This window comes from Mesocricetus auratus, unplaced genomic scaffold (assembly GCF_017639785.1).
Source record: "Mesocricetus auratus isolate SY011 unplaced genomic scaffold, BCM_Maur_2.0 Super-Scaffold_100008, whole genome shotgun sequence".
Lineage (NCBI taxonomy): Eukaryota > Metazoa > Chordata > Mammalia > Rodentia > Cricetidae > Mesocricetus > Mesocricetus auratus.
In genome coordinates, this window is record NW_024429192.1 from 79,793,690 (window position 1) to 79,812,627 (window position 18,938).

Below are 18,938 nucleotides of genomic sequence, written 5' to 3' on the forward strand. Positions count from 1 at the left end.
CTGCCAATAGACAATATTTACTTTTAGAGCCTTGGGGGATACTTTCCCTCCAAACAATATGATTTAAACCATAGATAGTCTAAAAATTGAATACACTGACAATAATATAAATTATTACAAAATGGGTTACAAAGGACAAGACTTCTAGTTTGGAAATTCCTAGTACAGATGAATCCCATGAGATGTTATCAGAGCCACTCATTAGAAGGAGCTAATATAGTTAGATTCTAATAGTTCTTAACAAAAGGAACAACAGCCAAACAAACAAAAAACAAGCATTGTAGTCCAGACATTAGAAGAAAAATTATCTCTCTATTTCTTTTTTTTTTTTTTTTGGTTTTTATGAGACAGGGTTTCTCTGTATTGTTTTGGAGGCTATCGGTCCAGCCCGGCCTCGAACTCACAGAGATCCACCTGCCTCTGCCTCCCGAGTGCTGGGATTAAAGGCGTGCGCCACCACTGCCCGGCAAAAATGTGTAGCCCAGGCTGGCCTCGAACTCGTGATCCTCCTGCCTCTGCATCCTTCAGCAAATCCTACCAGCGTGTTCCACCACAACCGGCTCTCTATTTCTAATATAGAGATAAGAGATGATTAGTTTGGGATTTCACTTCTTATGTCATTATGAAGATGGTTCTCTTCCTGGTATCTCTTAGCTCTTGCTTTTTTCTTGTAGTGTTTCTTATTTTGTCAGATATCTGCCTCATCCTCAACTCAAGGAAGCAGGGCAGTGAATGGGTGGGTAGTTGGGGTAGAGTGTGATCTTGAGGATTTGAGAGTCAATTAATGAGAAAGGAATTGTCCTGGCATCATTCATTGTCAAAACTAGGCAGTGGGTAAGAAATAGTCTTTTTAACAAATAGTATCAGGAGGCTTGAACATCTACATGCAAAAACATGAGTCTGGAGCTCTATCTTATATCAGGTATGAAGATCAACTCCAGGTATATCATAGACTTAGAACTTAGAGCTGAAATGATATAACTAGAAGAAAGTCTAGAGTTAGGCAAATACTATCTCAGATATAATATGAAAAAAATCAGTGACAACAGGAACACTTGATAAATTGAACCTAACATTGTGCTTTGAGCAGTCTGCATACCTCTACACTGTTTTGCAGTGAGGACAACAGCTAATCTAAGGACTGAAGGATTCAAACCAGGGCAAGGCACCGAGTTAATGAGATCTCTATGCCTGGAACTAAAGAACCTAGAAATGGCTTTATCTCTGGGTTTGTCCCCAAGAAATGCAGTATCTTTACTGTGACATCTGGAGTCTGTGTCACTCTCTCTCAAAGCATCATGAATGATACACAGTGTCATATGAAGCTATCTCAGAAGACAGTGCATGATTCAGGATGGCATGCTATTGTAGGTGGCTTGCAGACTTGAAAACATGTGAAGGAGATAAATTTTGTTTCAAAATCTACTATGTTCCATGCTTTAATATTAATTATTTTGTTAGTTCCTAACTTAAATATATTTTAATAACAAAACACAGGATAAAAGAAGACACAAGACCTTTAATGTCAAAACTTAAATTTTAGATACTAGAATCTAGTGATTGATTTATGAAAGTATTACCAAATAGGATTTATTATATTCCCTCAGTGTTAAGAATGATTGCTTGGCATTAAGGAATTTCATAAAATTTAAATTATGAACAAGCCAATGGAGGGAAACCTGTAAGGTCTCAATAGATGGTAGAGAGTTACTTCATCAAATTTAATATCCTTTCTTTAAAAGAATGAAAAAAACCTCTCCATAATAATAAGGATTGAAGAGTATTTTCCATCTTAATATAGTCGATGATATATTTTAAATTAATCAAAGCTTTTTAAAACAATGAAACTGTAGAGACATTTAAAATTCCCAAGTAAGGTTGTTAACAGTGTCATTACAAGTTTTTTGGAAAGTGTGATACATTATTATTTGATGGAAAATAAGTGATAAATGGAATTGGTAAAGAAGAAAAATTAGTGTGTGGGATATGATTGAAAAACAAAAGCAGACAAACTGTAGAAGCAATTAAAGTCCTTGCTTACAAACTACATGCACAAAATTCTGTAGCTTGTACACATACTAAAACAGCCAGTCTTAATAAAATGAAAACCCCTTTCATAATTGTAAACCCCCAAATAGAAACAAATTTTGTAAGAAGCATTCATGGTTTATGTGAAGAAATCTGGTGCTCAGCTGTGGATGAATCATCTGTATTACCCTTCCCTATCCAAAACTCAGAGAGACCATCATGGTAGAATGGGTGGAAATAATGTGAGAGATGGTGGATAAGGAGAAGAGCTTTGAAATGCCAACTTCTGGACTTGACATTGTACACATTGATTGATTCATAGAAACTGTGGTTACCTGCATAATATAAAGCTAGTCAAAATTCTGGTGTGAGGGTGAAGCTATTGGTAGTGAATGGTTATTGAGGGAGAGAGAATCATTTTCTTTTAGGAACATGGCTGCTAGTAGGTTGTCCATACCCCACTGAATAGCAGCATACTCATGTGCCTGTGAGCATCACTAACTGGAATTGGGGTGGGAAATCAATAAAAAATAACATCTGGAGGTCATGAACTTGGGAGGGAGATGGGATAGAGCTTCTAGGTGTAGTTGGAGGAAGGAAATGTGGATGATGAAATAAAAATTGAGAATATGAATGAGTGAATGAATTTGTGAAGTAGTTATATGAGATATGATTGGAAAAAAGTAGACAAACTGTAGAAGTAGCTAAGGCACTTGATTACAGATTACATATACAAATATTGAAGCTCTCATAAAGACCACAACAATCATTTTAAACCAATAACAGAAAACCCCAAATAAAAACAGATTTTATAAGGCGTGTGCATGGTTGTTAGGGTGGGCCTACATGTGCCATGACTCAATACCTTGGCCAACTCCAACTCTTCCTGCAGATTTTAGAATAAGTAACTTCTTTACAGAGACCTTTCTGACCATTCAAAAATGGTCCTTACTCCTTTTGCAGTATATACCATTTCAGACCTTGTGATTTTCTTTCATAGTAGTTGCATATAATTATGCACTTTCAAAAGTTAACTTTATTGTTGTGTATGAGTATGAGCCTATGTATGACAAGATCTGTTCATGTGCGGAGGTCAGAATAACTTTGTGGAGTTGATTTTCTTGGGTCTTTATGTAGGTACTAGACATGGAACACAGGCATATAGGCTTGGACTGCAAGTACTTTTATCTACTCAGTCATCTCATTGACTTGTAACTTTATGTTTTGTTTAGTTTTTATTATCCTGTCACCCTCAATTAAAGGACATGGAAAATTATACATACATGCATACAGACATATGTACCCAAGTGTAGAGAGCTGCGAAGTGCTGCCCCCTTAAGATGGCGCTGGCTCCCGCCTTCTGCTAGCCGACAGCAAGTGCTCTCTGTGATAAACAACTCCTTAAGAGCCCCACCTGTATTTGGTTAAGGCTGGATATCAGGCTTGCTTCCGTGTACGTGGACCTATCTGCATGTTCCACGTGGCATACTGGGGTTGGCCGCCCAAGGGCTTTTAAGCTGTGGGCTGGCACTCCCCCGGGGTCAGTAGATTGTTCAACGTTCCTGAATAAACTGCTTAAAGAAGAGTCCTAGCATTGCATCTTCCTTGCTGGTCCAGGCGGTCGCGACAAGTGGTGGCCTGAATGGGGACCCTTTCCAGTCAACTCAGAACTTTCTGCAGTCAGGGCAGCAAGCTGGTAAGTTCCCAAGGTAAAGTGGGGTAAAAAAAAAAAAAGGGACCGTGACAAGAGTGGGGTAAAAAAGAGACCGCGACAAGAGCAGGTTGGTTTGCTCTTCTCTGTGGTTAAAGAGAGAGCAGGACAAACGGTTCTCGGAGTAGCAAGCTTAAAAGAAACATTGTTAGTTTGGCTAGCAGCTAACCGAAAGTAAAAGCTTAAAAGAAACTTTGTTAGTTTGGCTATGGGCGCTTCTCAGTTGCACCCAATTTTTTTGGCTCTGAATGAGCTGCTTCGTTCTAAGAACTTGGGGGGAACAGGAAGGTTGACTGGGGAGGGGGTAGGATAGGGGGAAGAGGGAATCATAGGTTAGAAGACAGATCAGGCACCATTGTGACCTTTAGTGATCTAAAGGGATGATACCAATTGGCAAGCTAAGGAATAGTGGCGAGACCACCTCGAATGCCCATTCCTGATAATGCACTTGATGTCTATAACCATCCTGGAGCCTTCATCCAGTGACTGATGGAAGCAGAGGCAAACACCCACAGTGAAACACTGAACAGAAGAACCCAAGGAACACAGCGACAGAGAGAGAGGAGCGATGAGCAAATTGGCAAAGAATGGGCTGGCAAAACCAGCAGAGACAGCTGATCTGAACAGGGGAGAGCTCTTGGACCCCAGACTGACAGCTGGGAGGCCAGTATGGGACTGATCCAGACCCCCTGAATGTGAGAGTCAGTGAGGAGGCCTGGGCTACCTATGGGGTCCTGAGCAGTGGATCAGTGTTTATCCCTCGAATACTAACAGACATCGTGTGTCCATAACACAAAGAGGGTTGCTCTCTCTACCTGGACTCTTAGGGAAGTGCCTGGACCCTACCCTGAGTGAAGTGACAGACTCTAGGTATCCCCTGTGTGGAAGGAATTGGCAATAGGGTGGGAGGATGGGGGGGTATGGTGGGGAAGTGCAGGAGGAGGGGAGGGAGAGGGAACTGTGATTGACATGTAAAACAAGCTATTTAAAATTAATAAAAAAATTAAAGAAAAGTACTTTAAAGAGATTTTTGGCCGGGAGTCTTAGTATCCCTTCGTGGGAGAAGTTAGGGAGAGATCTTGATTTTGCATGGGACCGAGGAACGATCCAGGCTTTGGTATATTTTCCAGCTTAAATTACATGAAAACGCCAGAGATTTAGATACTGGGGGGGGGCTTTTTCACTATAAAAACCCTGTACCGTTTGTCAAAATGAGTTTTCCAGGTTTAATGTAAGGGTCACTCAGGTGTTTCTTCACTTGACTTATTGCTGGGCAGGCTCAGATGGGTTGGCTCAAACCATGCAGCCAGGTGTAGCTAATTTGTGCATCAATGACTTCAGTCTCTAAAAACTAGCCTGGCTGCTTGCGCCTACTTTTCTCTGTACCCAGAAGCCTCCACTGTTGTTCAAGGGTGTCTTCCATTAAAGGTAACTGAACAAGCAGAAGCACAGGCCAGCTGAGAGAAAAAGAAATGGTACAGTGGTAAATAGAGAAGCCAGCTGTGGTGGCGCACGCTGGTAGGATTTGCTGCAGAGGCAGAGGCAGGCAGATTTCCAAAGAGAAGCCCTGTCTCAGAGAAAAATAAAGTAAAACAAATAGAGTAATAATAATATATAAATAAATAAGCCATGCAACGATGGAAAATACACAGAAAGTCTGGATACTGCATGCTATTGTGTTTTTCAGTGTTTTGATTGCTAAGGAACGAACAACTGCTAAAGTATCCTTGATTATAAATGTTGCTGAATTCAACATATCTTTTTGAAAATGCCTTGACTTCAGCATTTAAGTATAAGGATATGTTACTTTGGGAAAGAGTTTTTGTTTATGTTTTCACAGAAAATAAAAAGCTGAGGATCCCTTCCAGGCTTCTGTGGTTTGATGAACCAAGACCCCCGGAAGCAGTGGGCCAGGTGTTCCAACAATTGAACTTGAATTTGAAGATACTTTAAAGGAGTTGAGGCTGGCAGTGGTCCATGTGAATTCCACTAGAGTGGACCTTTGCTTTGCATTGGGATTATCATCCTGGCTGACTTCTGCAATGAACTGTCTTAAGGAGTGGGCAGTTATAGGAGCATTAACAGGTCTCTTGGTGTTGGTCTCCCTGGTTTGCTTGTGGTTTCTATGTAAGATTAGAGTCACACAAAGACGCAATGCAGCCATGATCATTCAGGCCTTTACCGCTATTAAAGCTGGACAGTCCCCCCAGGCTTGGTTGGCTACCTTAATAGCCGATTAAATGTGCTCAGGATGCAAGGCAAAGCACTGCACTCTATGACAGCTAACAGTGGCCTGGAGAAGAGCATGTCTGATTGCATGTGTGTACCCAAAAAACATCCCGCCTCTGAAAAAAAGGTATCAGACGGGTCTGATGCTCGTTGGGTGGATGACACAAAATGAGAAATCAGTACAATGTCCCCATGTATGTCAGATCAGACCTCTACTCTTGCCTGTTGCGTTTAAAACAAAAAAGGGGGAACTGTAGAGAGTTTCGAATTGCCGCACCCTTAAGATGGTGCTGGCTTCCGCCTTCTGCTAGCCCGACAGCAAGTGCTTTCTGTGATAAACAACTCCTGTAATAAACAACTCCTTAAGAGCCCCACCTGAATTTGGTTAAGGCTGGATATCAGGCTTGCTTCCGTGTACGTGGACCTATCTGCATGTTCCACGTGGCATACTGGGGTTGGCCGCCCAAGGGCTTTTAAACTGTGGGCTGGCACTCCCTGGGGTCAGAAGATTGTTCAAGGTTCCTGAATAAACTGCTTAAAGAAGAGTCCTAGCATTGCGTCTTCCTTGCTGGTCGATGTCACGACACCCAAGTGTGTATGTGCGTGTGTGTGTGTGTGTGTGTGTGTGTGTGTGTGTGTGTGTTTAGTCTAGTGGTCAGCTTTGGGTTTCACTCCCAGGAATGCTGTCCACCCACTTTGAAATGGTCTCTTGTTGGCCTGGAACTTGCCAGATAGGCTGACTGGCCAGTGGATCCCAGAGATACTTATATTTCTACGTCCCCAGCTCTGGGATTACACATTGTGGCACTAAGCCCAAAGATGGTTAGAGGATGCTGTGGATTGAACTCGGGTCCTTCTACTTACAAGACAAACACTTTGGAAAGTTATCTTCCCAGTCGGGGACTGTATCTCTTAATTCATTATATGTTTAACCACTGTGATTGTATATGCCACATAGTAGACATTCAACAAAATAATTCTTATTGGATCTTTAAATTATACATCATTAAGTATTTTGCATAGCTAATGTAGCATGCTGCACCAGCATTTTCCATATATAGCACCTATTGCAACCTGTCAGAGAAGTCAGTAGTCAATCATAGGTGACTAATTGTTAATTGGAAGTTCATTTGCATGAATACTTGAAGTTTTTATAAAATTGAAAACTCTAGAATATTAATGAAGCAAGACACTTTATATACAACAAACTGTTGATAAAGGTATAATTATGAAATAACCTCAATATTTTCTCAGGAGAAGGATGAAAATCAAAACCCTAGTTATAAACCCAAGTATATTTGAGAGGTTAGTATGTGTTAAATATATTCCATGTGTAGATAGAGGAAAGATGGGGTGGTACCCAGTCTCTAGGATGATTACCACTGGATCTTGCCTTCTGTGTTCTCATTCTCATATATATATATATACATATATATATATATGATTCTTACATTGACTACGATAACTACTATGATGCAATGAAAATGATGGTGTGTTCCAAGATTAGTTTATAAAACATAGTATGATTTTGGTCTGTGTTCCCTTGGATTATTTGCTCTGGAAGTCCCTGTGCAGAGGAAATAAAATTGATCAGTAGTCACTGTCTACTTTGCTGGCTGTGAAAGTCACACAATGTTGGAAGTGTACTCTCCAGTCCCAGTGAAGCCTTCAGATTACTTCAGGTGAGGAGAGATCTTACCTGGCATGGGAGGCAGTCAAACTAGAACCACAGAACTAAGCTAGGTTTGAATTCCCAACACACAGATGCAGTAGAGAGTGTTTACTGCACTTTTAAGCTACCAAACTTTCAAATAACTTATTTTATATCATTAAATATCCGATCAAATTGATTGACTAACACAGCTAGCAGGTATTCAGGCATAAAACATTGGTTACATTCTTCTTTACATCAAGAAAATTCCCTGGACAAGGGTACAACCCAGTGGATAAGAGCTGTCAAGCCCAGCAACTTGAGTTTGATCCTTGAGCCCACTCGGTAGAAGCAAACCAACTCCCATAAGTTGTCTTTTGTCCTTCATGCAGGGCGATCTCTCTCTCTCTCTCTCTCTCTCTCTCTCTCTCTCTCTCTCTCTTTGTGTCTCATACATAATAAATATTTAAATAAATGAAAATTCCAAATGAATGAGAGATTTGAATGTAAATCTAGAAGCATTTATTTGAAAAAATATGTTGTAGAATATTATTTTAAGATGTGTTACATTTGTTTAATGATGTAAAGATGTGTTGCATTCTCTTATGTTTCATTTAACTCTGTGAAGCTATGTTGCTTTTCCTGTCTAAAACACTTGATTGATCTAATAAAGAACTGAACAGCCAATAGCAAGGCAGGAGAAATGATAGATGGGGATGGCAGGCAGAGAGGATAGAAGGAGAGAAAGGAGATGAAGGAATGAGAAAAGGAGGAGAGGAGGACACTGGGAACACCCAGTCACACAGTTGTCACAGAAAGTAGGCACTTTACTGGTTGAGCCACTGCCTCCGCTCATTTTTTAAATACTTTTATGGTAGAAAGTTAGTCTTCTTAATTAAGACTACAATATTGGAATAATAATGGAAATTTCACAAATGTATAGGTACTTACTAGTCTAGCTTATCTAAACTCTGATTTTCATCAACGTTTCATTATTCACTCAGTCTTATCAGTACTGCTTATTGATTCCAAACTTCTATTATATACTATGAGAATGTGAGGGTGTCTTTTGGGTCACACAAGTATTGTTCATTCCCATGGGTCTATGAATTTTTGACTTGACTGCTTTCTGTCCTCTAGGCAGTTACAAGATATGTGATTTCCTCAACATTTGTAGTCTTCTTTATGAGGTTAATCTGTATTTAAAAAATGCAGTATCTTAGACTGTTCATGTAGCTCACTTGGTAGTGTTCTTATCTGGTGAGCATGAAACTCTGGCTTCTGTTAGCAGCTCTGCATAAATTAGGCATCTGTAATCACAACATCCGTGATCTCAGCATCAGAAGCCTGAAGCAGGAGTTTGAGATCATCCTTGACTACATAGTTACTTGAGGCCACCCTTGACTACATCAGGCCCTATCTCAACACAAGGCATTATCGCTTAACTAAATTATTTAAGAGCCTTTGTGATTAATAACAACGAAAAAAATTATACTTTATCTGTTAGATTTAGAGAAGCTTAAGAGTCTCCTGCATTTGCCAGGTTACAAGATGTGTGCAGCAAGGCAGGTTTGTGTGTTTCCTGGGGGGCAACAGAGCCTGTCTTCCAGGACTGATACTGTGTTTGAGCTGCTGCACCTGTAGAGTCTCACGTGAAGGTTTGGACTTAGCACAATGGAGAGGCACATGTTACCATGAGATCCAGCATTCTCCCACTTGTGTGCGTTTCCTCTTATCCCTTCCTCAGTTCCCTTCTCTGCTGTCTCTATTGTCCTAACTGGGAATTTCTCTTGGATTCTCCACATGCGTTCTACTATCCTCCTTATCCTCAAAAGTGCTTGGTTGTTTTTTCTTCCAAATATTTACTTTCTACACAATTTTCTTAACTTTCATGCTGTCAATTCTTTATGTTCTCCTCTCCCAATCCTGCTTTGAAAAATAATAGTTTGGCAATTACTTTAACTTCAAGAAATACTTTGTCCCAGTTGTTCCTAGATTTCTGTTATAGAAAAGTTGTTATAGTTCTTGTCATCTCTCTGAGGATGCTAATTTGATTTTTTAAAATAAAAGCCTAACTTTTTTCTTTTTAGATTCAGAATTCTATTTCTTCCAGGGCTGGTTATGTGTGTTCTTATTCTTTGTCTCCTATTTCAGACCTTCTCTAAGACATGATGATTCTGGGTTGACTTCACTTTTATGAATGGATGCCTGGCTTCATTAGTACTGGTAGCTGTCACATGTTTCTGACTCAGCTATGTGCATTTCCCTGAAGTGGGAGGGTTTAGGGCAGGCTCTGTGTAGAGCCTTGAGACATTGGATTTGGCAAGTCCCCGTAGGGTGCAGAGTGGGTGGGGAGTCAGCAGGCCAGCTGGGCTTCCTCCAAATTGCTAATGCAAGAAAGACCTGGCTCTGTTATAGGGGCAGCAGTCTCATTCATGGCAGAGATGCTCTTTGTCCCTACTGCTCCCAGCACTTGTGATTTACTTTCTCTGTACTCTCTGAAACTGGGATGTGCCCAATCACCCTGGTAAACCACCCACTTTGCACTCTGACTGTTCTGCCCAAGCCAGGGACTTGTGTGGGAGCTTATTACTAGCCCAGATATTCTAACTTAGATTCCAAGCCCATGGGGTGTTGAGCTGGTCATGCCTGTGCGGTTTTTCCAATCTGTGCTTCACTGAGTGCCTTTGGAACATCTCTGTGCCAGTGTTTGGGGCCTCATTGTATGTTGCTCCATCTAAAATGCCCTCAGTAGTTTTTGGCCTTTGTGTGTCTTCTGTAGACATTCTAGAAAACATACAGTCTCCCTCTGACCCTTTTCTCTGTATTCTGGAATTCCTTATTTTCACAGGGAAACAAATGTCTGCCCTCAGCTTATATGAAAGCATGGGTAGGAGGGAGTCATGCCTGTGCTTGGTTGCCCGCTCTTTCTGTGGTGGCTACATTACCTTCATTTCTCTGGGTCTGGTCACTGTTGCAGTAGTCTCCTGCTCACTGCATTCACTGTTTTCTTGGGCAGAGACTGTGTGCATGTGCATGAGGAGTCACTGAAGTCAGGTGGTTTCCAGTGTAGGTCCTCAGCTCCCAACAGCATCCCTTTATCCTTCCAGTCCTTCAGATTGGCATCTTTCCTTCACAGCATCCCTTCACCATAAAAGTTTGGTCCTGCTTGTGTTTCTGCTCCTGTTTCCAAGGATCCACCACCATGTGCATTTCCTTAGGTATGTAAGGTTTTCTTGTCACTTGGTGGCAAATGCAGGAGTTCAACTTCAAGTGACTAGGCAGCAGAGTCTTCACTAACTGTACTACTGGAAGAGGGGTCTGCTGCCTGCCCCCTTCAGAACTTGCTGTCAGTAAGCTGCGCTGGGCTTGGCTTCCTACCCTTTCCCAAGTGGCTGTGTGACAGTAGGAGGTAGGGATGACTCCTCCAGCCACTGGCTAATTACTTGGCCAGTCTTCTTCCAGATCCTCCTAGCCTGTGCTGCACTGATAATGGGATTATTCTTAGCTGCTGCTGGGGAGACTTTGCAGCTGACACAGGCTCCTTCTATTTCTTCAGATTTACCACCATGATTCCTTTTAGTCGCAGTTTTCCAGAAATCCACTCAGCTATTCCATAAGTGCTTATTGTGAGTGGTGATGTGCTGGACATTGAGAAATACAGTTCAAAAAAGAAAAAGAGACTACCTGTGATGGGGAAGGGACAAGAACCCCAATCACATGTTCCATAAAACATGAAAAAAGTCACCCAGAAAGTGGTTGTCGGAGGTGTCTGTCTGCAGCAAGTGATAGTTGACCCAATTAGAAAGGTTGAGAAAGAACGACATAATGATGAAGATTAGGGATGTGAAGAGACTTACAGTTGGGTGGAGCAGGACATGCTTGCTGCTATTTATTGGTCCTTGTAGGTATTTACTATTACCATGGATTTGTTTTCATTTTGAATTTCTCCAACACAAAGGAACTTGAGAAGGAGGAAAAGTTATGAGCCATCTTGGACCAGGATACCTCAACAAAGAGTGACTTGAAGAAACAATTTATAGCACAGGGAACATACAAAAAAGCATGAAAGTTGACCTGTCATGTGACTGGGGATGGGATTCAATGGGAAAGTGCCTAGTGCAGTGGTTTTTGAACTTCTTTAATTCAGTTCCTAATATTGGGGTGACCCCCAACCATAAAATTATTTTAGTTGCTACTTAATAACTAATTTTGCCACTGTTATGAATTGTAATGTAAATATATGTGTTTTCTGATGGTCTTGGCCTGTGAGAGGGCCATTTAACCCTCCCACCCAAAGGAGTCACTACCCACAGGTTGAGAACAGCTGGCCTAGCATGCATGAATCCCCGTGTTCCATCAGTGCACATCCATAATCCCAGCACTTGGGATATAGTGACAGCAGGGTAAAACAAGTCAAGGCTGTGGAGCAGGAAGTTGGTGGGAAGGAGCATCTGTAGATGTAGTCATTTGGGAAAGTTTGAGCTGAGGGGAGTGGAGGGCAAGGAGTGCATGTGTGGGCAGGGAATCTTGATTTAGTCCGTTTAGTGGTACTGACCATTATCTTAGGTAGAAATTAATTTTAAAAAGTTTAGTTGGCAGTTTTGAATACTGCCTATAGCTAAGGCCTGTTCAAAGGGAAGCTAAGGCAATAGTTGTTCTTATATCTAACACAAGGAATTTTTAATGAGCATTATTATGATGGCTCTCCTGATCATATCAAATACTGTCTTGCTTAATGCAGCAAGAGCCTACACAAAGGCATTCTTACCACATCTTCAAAATGATAAAACCTAGACTCAGGTCAGGCGGACTACGTGGCCCGAATCACAACACTAGCTAGTGCCGACACCAAGATTCACCCTGCATTTCTGACTCCAGAGTGGCAGTGTGTTGATTCAGCTATAGGAAACTGGGTTTTATAGGTAGAAAATCATGAAAGACTGACAGTTTTATTTGGTTCACCCTAAAGTATCTCCTCTGCTAGATCACTAACAATGTCAGTGGTGTCTGATCTGCTTACTCTGCTCACCCCTGGTTGTCATTCCTGTGCTCTACAGTACCATTTAGAAATACCTGCAGTCTTAATTATACTGGTTTTAAAAACCATCCTGCTTATCTGAGTACTTGAGTATCATAGCTTATTATACCTTAAAAGAGTGTGTTTTGGCTTATAACATTACTTTCTCCCAACTATGCTGACAAAATTATATTTTGGGAAAACTGCTAGGTATACTGGTTAAAGCATATAGAAGAATGCACATATTGCAAATCTCACATCTCATAATATGATTTTAAAAAATTCTGCATTGCATCTGATTCATTGAGAATAGTCTCCCAAGAGAGTTCTGTGGGCTGTTTTAACTCAGCACTTTTCCTTCTTATTGTGTTTGTTGACCTCTGCTCAGCTTTCTCTTAGTTATGTAGCTTGTATCTTGGTAAAAGGAAAGAATGCCTTCTTCCTGAGTGTAAGTACCTGAGGCATGAGCCAGTATTAATGTGTAGAAGGATAAGCAGTGTATATGATGTAAGAGGCAACAGTGAAACCTATTATTTTGTGTACTAACTGAAAATAGTAAAGAAAATGAAATCACCCCAAATAACTTTGCTAATGAAATATCATTAAGTTATTGCATTATTTTTTACTTTTGTAAAACCTCATTAAATGTGTGTTTAATGAAAGTAAAATCTGGGCTGGAGAGTGAAATGGCCCAACTATTAAAGGCTATGTCCACAACCAAAATGAAGATCTGTAGAGTGGTATTTGGAAACTTGTACAGTTTTGGGGGTGGGGTAGGGTGGTGTTGGGATCGGGTCTCTTTGGCTTCAGTATATCCAGTCACCATATGTGCATACTTGACATGCTTAGTATCTGATTAAAAAAAAAAGACAAATCTGTTAGTACTTTATCATGTTGAGGACCTGATCCTAAACACTGTGGTCTTGTTGTTTTCATGTAACTTTTAGTTCAGGTACAATAATTCTTTTAAAAGGCATGGGCAATTAATTATGTGACCGCAAAAAATAATTTCACCTCAGTTAATTGCACAAATTACTGTAGCCCTAAAAGGTTAATGACTGTCAAACATCTTTGATGCATAGAGCCCATTAAATGCCACTGTCATCTGAATAATGTAAATGAGTAGACCCGTCCTTCCTAGACAAATGAGTTTCATTCGAAGGACAACAGTAAACAGTGCCTTGCTGTGTTTTAGAGAAACATGTTCAGGCTCTTCTACAGAGAACATGACTAATTCAGGTTGAGGAGCCATAATAGAGTATCCCATTTCAAAATGTAAGCCATCAAAACCTCTTAGGTTTCTAAAGGTAAATGGAAATTTAAGGTTACTTGTTATTCTCACTTCATAGGGCTACTGAGTCGTTGAGGTTTATGGCTAAATTAAAATTCCTATGCAGACTTTGCTTAGGCCTTAAAGAATTAGGTACAGCCAATGAGCAGAGAAATTCTTTATATTAACCCAAGAGCTAAGGAGAGTGCTGGGAACTTCTGCTGAAATGGAACTTTTTTTACAGCTGTTGAGAGAATGCAATCTTTAATAGTAACTTTTAAGTTTGTTAAATGCTAAAGCTTCTATTTATTTTGTATTTCTTAAAATTTGTCTTTTACTATCACTCTTTGTGTTTGATTTTTCATCTAAGTACGTGTGTGTGTGTGTGTGTGTGTAATGCATCTGTAGGTAAGAGTGTGCATGTATTAGTGTGTGTGTAGACCTGAGGACTACCTTGAATGTCATTCCTTAAGCCCCCCACTTGGCTTTTGAGGCAGAGTGTCTCTTTGCCATTGGGCTCCCCATTGGCCAGGGTCTCTCAAGATCAATGTCTGGCCTGCCAGAGAGCCCTAGGGATTCACCTTCTACGTGAGCCTGGCTTTTTAAAACATGGCTTTTGGAGATTGGAGTCAGGTCTTTAGGCTCCTACAGCAAGACTTACCCAGCTGTGCTGTCTTCCCAGTCCCTGGACCTATTTTTAATTACAGCAACAATGTATCCTGAAGGATTTCAAAATCCCTAATTCCTTTAAGAGAGCCTTTGCCAAAAAGGATTCTTCGGTTCAAGAACATTTGGCAAGATTGCTTGCCATATCCTTTTCTTAGAAGACTCATAATGCACACTTATGCATTAAAGAATTTATGAAATTTGTGGACTAATAAATAAATTTATCACCATCAAAAACATGTTTTACAAGTTTATCTGATGACAGAAGTGTCCACTTTTGTTTTGTGCAACGGGGTCATGAACATATTAAGGATGTCAGTGACTTCATGTGCTGTGGAACTGTTTTTGTATATCCCCCTATATTACTGGATCTTGTTCTCCAACATTCCAATGTGGCAGCTATGTTTATTTGCTACAGATGTTTCTGCATATGCTTATAAACACAGCTGTGTCGATATGTGCACACATTGTGAGCTTACATTAACACAGGCAGACTTACAACATGGATGTTTGCATTTTAATTTTTACTTTGATACCTACAAAATATGGCAGACAGTAGAATCAGAAAATACTTATAAAATCAGTATATGAGAAAGATGATACCATCATGCATGCCTTCCCAATTGCTTCCTTCAAGATGCAAGCTACCTGCTGTACTTGATGACCACCCCATAGTCCTAGCATCTTCTATATGCTTGCATGTCCACTACAACTGGGTTGCATCTTCAGCAAGAGCCTGGGTTGGGCTCTCAAAGAGTGCCAAGCCTCAGCTGCTCTCCCATTACCCCTTCATGTCTTCAAAACCAGTACCAAATGGGAAGACTCTGACACATTATCAAATTAGGCTGCCACAGCATCTGTGTGCTGACCCTGAGAAAAATCTTTTAGAAGATTGCATTTGAATGATGTTGGACTCTTCTTCTTCTTCTTCTTCTTCTTCTTCTTCTTCTTCTTCTTCTTCTTCTTCTTCTTCTTCTTCTTCTTCTTCTTCTTTTTTTTTTTTTTTTTTTGGCTTTTCGAGACAGGGTTTCTCTGTGGCTTTGGAGGCTGTCCTGGAACTAGCTCTTGTAGACCAGGCTGGCCTCGAACTTGTTGGACTCTTCTTAATCACAGCTGCATTCTCATCCCCAGCAAAGCAGTTGTCCCCCTAAAATAAGGAGCAAAAGTCTCACTTTAGTGTTGATGGTACCATAGCTCCAGCTAACCTGTTGGTCAGCACACAGAAGCTGTGGTCCAGGAGTCTAAGACTGCATCTCATACTGGCTACCATCAAGGACACCAGTAGATAAAGAATGGAGTTGATATGAACTTAGGAGACAACTGACACATATGAGACAAGCTGTTTGTGTTTTGGATGGCAGAGTCAGAGGAATGGAGCTACCCAAGCCCACTAGAGCCCAGAAAATCATGAGTTCCATACTCAACTATTGACAGTTTTGTAGATTTAGTTTGCTTTGTATGTGATTGTAATCATGCCCTGCTTTTTCCCTTTTGGAATAAGAAATATTTAACATGTCTTTTAATTTTATGAGAGTCTACAGTTGAGTGGCTGGATTTTTTTGAAAGACTTTGTACTTTTAAAGAGATATTGAAGTTTTAAAGAGAACTTGGACTTTTAAGTGGCGGCAATTTTAAACATTGGCACTATTAAAGTTATGTATGTTTTATGCTGTGGTATTAATATCAACATGAGATTGTTGCAACAAATGAGAAAGGAAAGAATATGGTTTAATAGTGATAACTTTATGAGCTTAATTGACAAAGGGTAAATTAAGTTGGTTACCTTTTTTTGTCCATTTCATACAAGTTAGAGTTATCTGAGAAGAGGAAATGTCCCCCAGATTGCCCCATACGCAAGTTTGTTGGAGCATTTTTTGAATCCACGATTGATATGGGAAGGGGCGCTCTCTGTGGTAGCTATGAAAGCAGGCTGAGAAGGCTATGGAAAGAAGACAGTAATAGCATTTCTTCATGACTCCTGTTTCAGTTCCAGTTTCTTCCTTGAGTTCCCACACTGGCTTCTCTAAATGGTCAGTTATGATCTAGGAGTTATAAGATGAAATAAGTTCTTTTATATCCAAGTTGTTTTTGATCATTGTTTTATTACAGCAATAGAAATCTAACTAGGACATACTCTAAACTACAAACAGTAAAAATATATTTTTATTATTATTGAATAGTCATGAGTGGATGGCCTCTGTTGTCTAAACCCTTCCAGCCCTTCCTAAACGAACTCCTGAAGGGAAGTTTTATGCTCTAGCCTGAGACCCTTTGCAAAGAGTGACCACTCTGGCTAGAATGTCCTTCTGTATATAGCAACTTACTTGCTCCTGGTTGTTCTCATAGCCCATACACTTTACACGTAAAAGCAGTTTCTTTGTGTCCCTCTAGCTATTTATAGTGCTGTGCTTTTTCTTTACAATTCTTATGGCTACCAGAATTTCAGAGGGGGGATGTGTGGGGATGAGATTATACTCTGTGGAAATTACTAAGGTTTCAGTAGTAATATTGAAATTTAACAAATTTTGTAAGAAATTTTCATTTTTTGTATCCATTATTTTAAAACTAATACCAGATACATAGGTTACTCAGTAATGCTGGTTCTAGAATATCAACAACATAATTTTTATCAGAAATGATTTTCTATGCCATCCTAGAACCTTCATCCAGTGACTGATGGAAGCAGAGGCAAACACCCACAGCTAACCACTGACTGAACCTCTGGAATCCAGTGACAGAGAGAGGGGGGGTGATGAGCAAATGAGCAATGAATGGGCTGGCGAAACCAGCAGAGACAGCTGATCTGAACAAGGGGGAGCTCTTGGACCCCAGACTGACAGCTGGGAGGCCAGCATGGGACGGATCCAGAACCCCTGAGTGTGAGAGTCAGTGAGGAGGCCTGGGCAACCTATGGGGCCCTGGGCAGTAGATCAGTATTTATCCCTGGCATACAAATGGACTTCTGTGTCCCTAACACAAAGAGGGATGCTCTCTCAGCCTGGACTCTTGGGGGAGGGCCTGGACCCTTCCCTGAGCAAAATGATAGACTCTGGATATCTCCTGTGTGGAAGGAAGTGGGGATAGGGTGGGAAGCTGGAGGGGGGGGATGGTGGGAGGGTGCGGGAGGAGAGGAAGGAGAGGGAACTGGGATTGACATGTGAAACAAGCTATTTAAAATTAAAGTAATAAACAAAGAATACATGTGATTTATTTTTCCTCTCTATGTGAAATGCTTTGTATCTCATAGGAGGAAAGCTTATGTTTTTAAGAAAATTATATTTTTGGAAGGTAGAATAAGCTTTGGCTTTATTAGCTTGCATACTTTATTAACAGTCTGAGACCATACCAGAGCTAAATAGAGGTGTGTAGAGTTTTCTGATTTTTCTTAGGTTGTTTCTAATGTTTAGTTGTTTTTCATGTTCTGTGCTCAGATGTATTCCTCTTCTTCTGGAAGTTGACTGAATTTCTAGAAACATTTCCCTTCTGTAGCTGTACCCAGTCTACTTGTGGATCTCCTGTTGGTCCAGTTGTGGCTGTTCTGCTAGTCACAAATGATGCATCATGTTTATGTATTTTAGCGCACTAGGCGTTAAGTTCCCCTTGACAGTGTAGTTCACAAACAGACAAAAATGTCCTAACTGGGATAGGCTGTGGTGTTTAAAGAAGTCTTTTGGGAACACTGCATCATGAATCCGACAGTCTGACTTGACACTGCCTTCCTCAGTTAGTTGGGACTAACTGCTCTTCAGTGCAGTTTGCATTGGGTACTATCTCCTCTGGGCTGACACATTATTTTGAGAGGTGACCCCTCTAGGCACATGCCTTCCTTCCCGTGTTAAATTAACCCCAAGTCAAAGTCTGTGGAACTAGGCTTTGATTTCAGGCTGCTCATATGTTCAATCTGAGTACCTTTGTTCGGGTGCATGGGAGTGGGTGGCATTGCATTATGGGTTGCAGACAGAGGCTTTTCCTAGCTCTCCTTTTACCTTCTTCAGGCTCTGACCCCTTGGTTCTACTCATTCCATCTTCCCTGAACCTACCTTCATGGTGATTATTTCTTTTCTGAAGCTCTGTGTCCTTTTTGGCAGCTGGTACAGGACTCTCCAGATGGCTTTCTAGTTGGATTTAATAGAATATAGCATCCCCAGGATCACAGCCATGTAAGCCAACCTTTGGAGCAGGAGGTGTTGAATCCTACAACGAGGCCTCCATGTTTTCAAGATCAATGTCCATTTCCATCTTATTTTCATGCTTGCTGAAGTATATCATTGCTGGAGAGGTATAGAGGTTGGTGGTGATGATTATACATGTGCTTGGGAGTTTACTTTTATGGAACTGAAAATGGCTCACGTGGTAATTTTTG

The 18,938-nt window shown here is 40.7% G+C and overlaps 1 protein-coding gene across 2 annotated transcripts in view; it reads left to right on the top strand.

Annotated features, from left to right (window-relative positions):
* Sdk1 (sidekick cell adhesion molecule 1) overlaps positions 1-18,938 on the top strand; it is an 880,893-nt gene that overhangs the window by 99,016 nt on the left and 762,939 nt on the right. The window contains exon 1 of one of the 2 annotated variants that reach the window (XM_040751272.1): positions 3,611-3,724. The exons of the other annotated variant lie outside the window; for it this stretch is intronic. The gene's annotated coding sequence lies outside the window, so the exon portion shown is untranslated. Of the gene's footprint in view, positions 1-3,610; positions 3,725-18,938 lie in introns of those variants that run through there. 2 annotated transcript variants of the gene reach the window in all.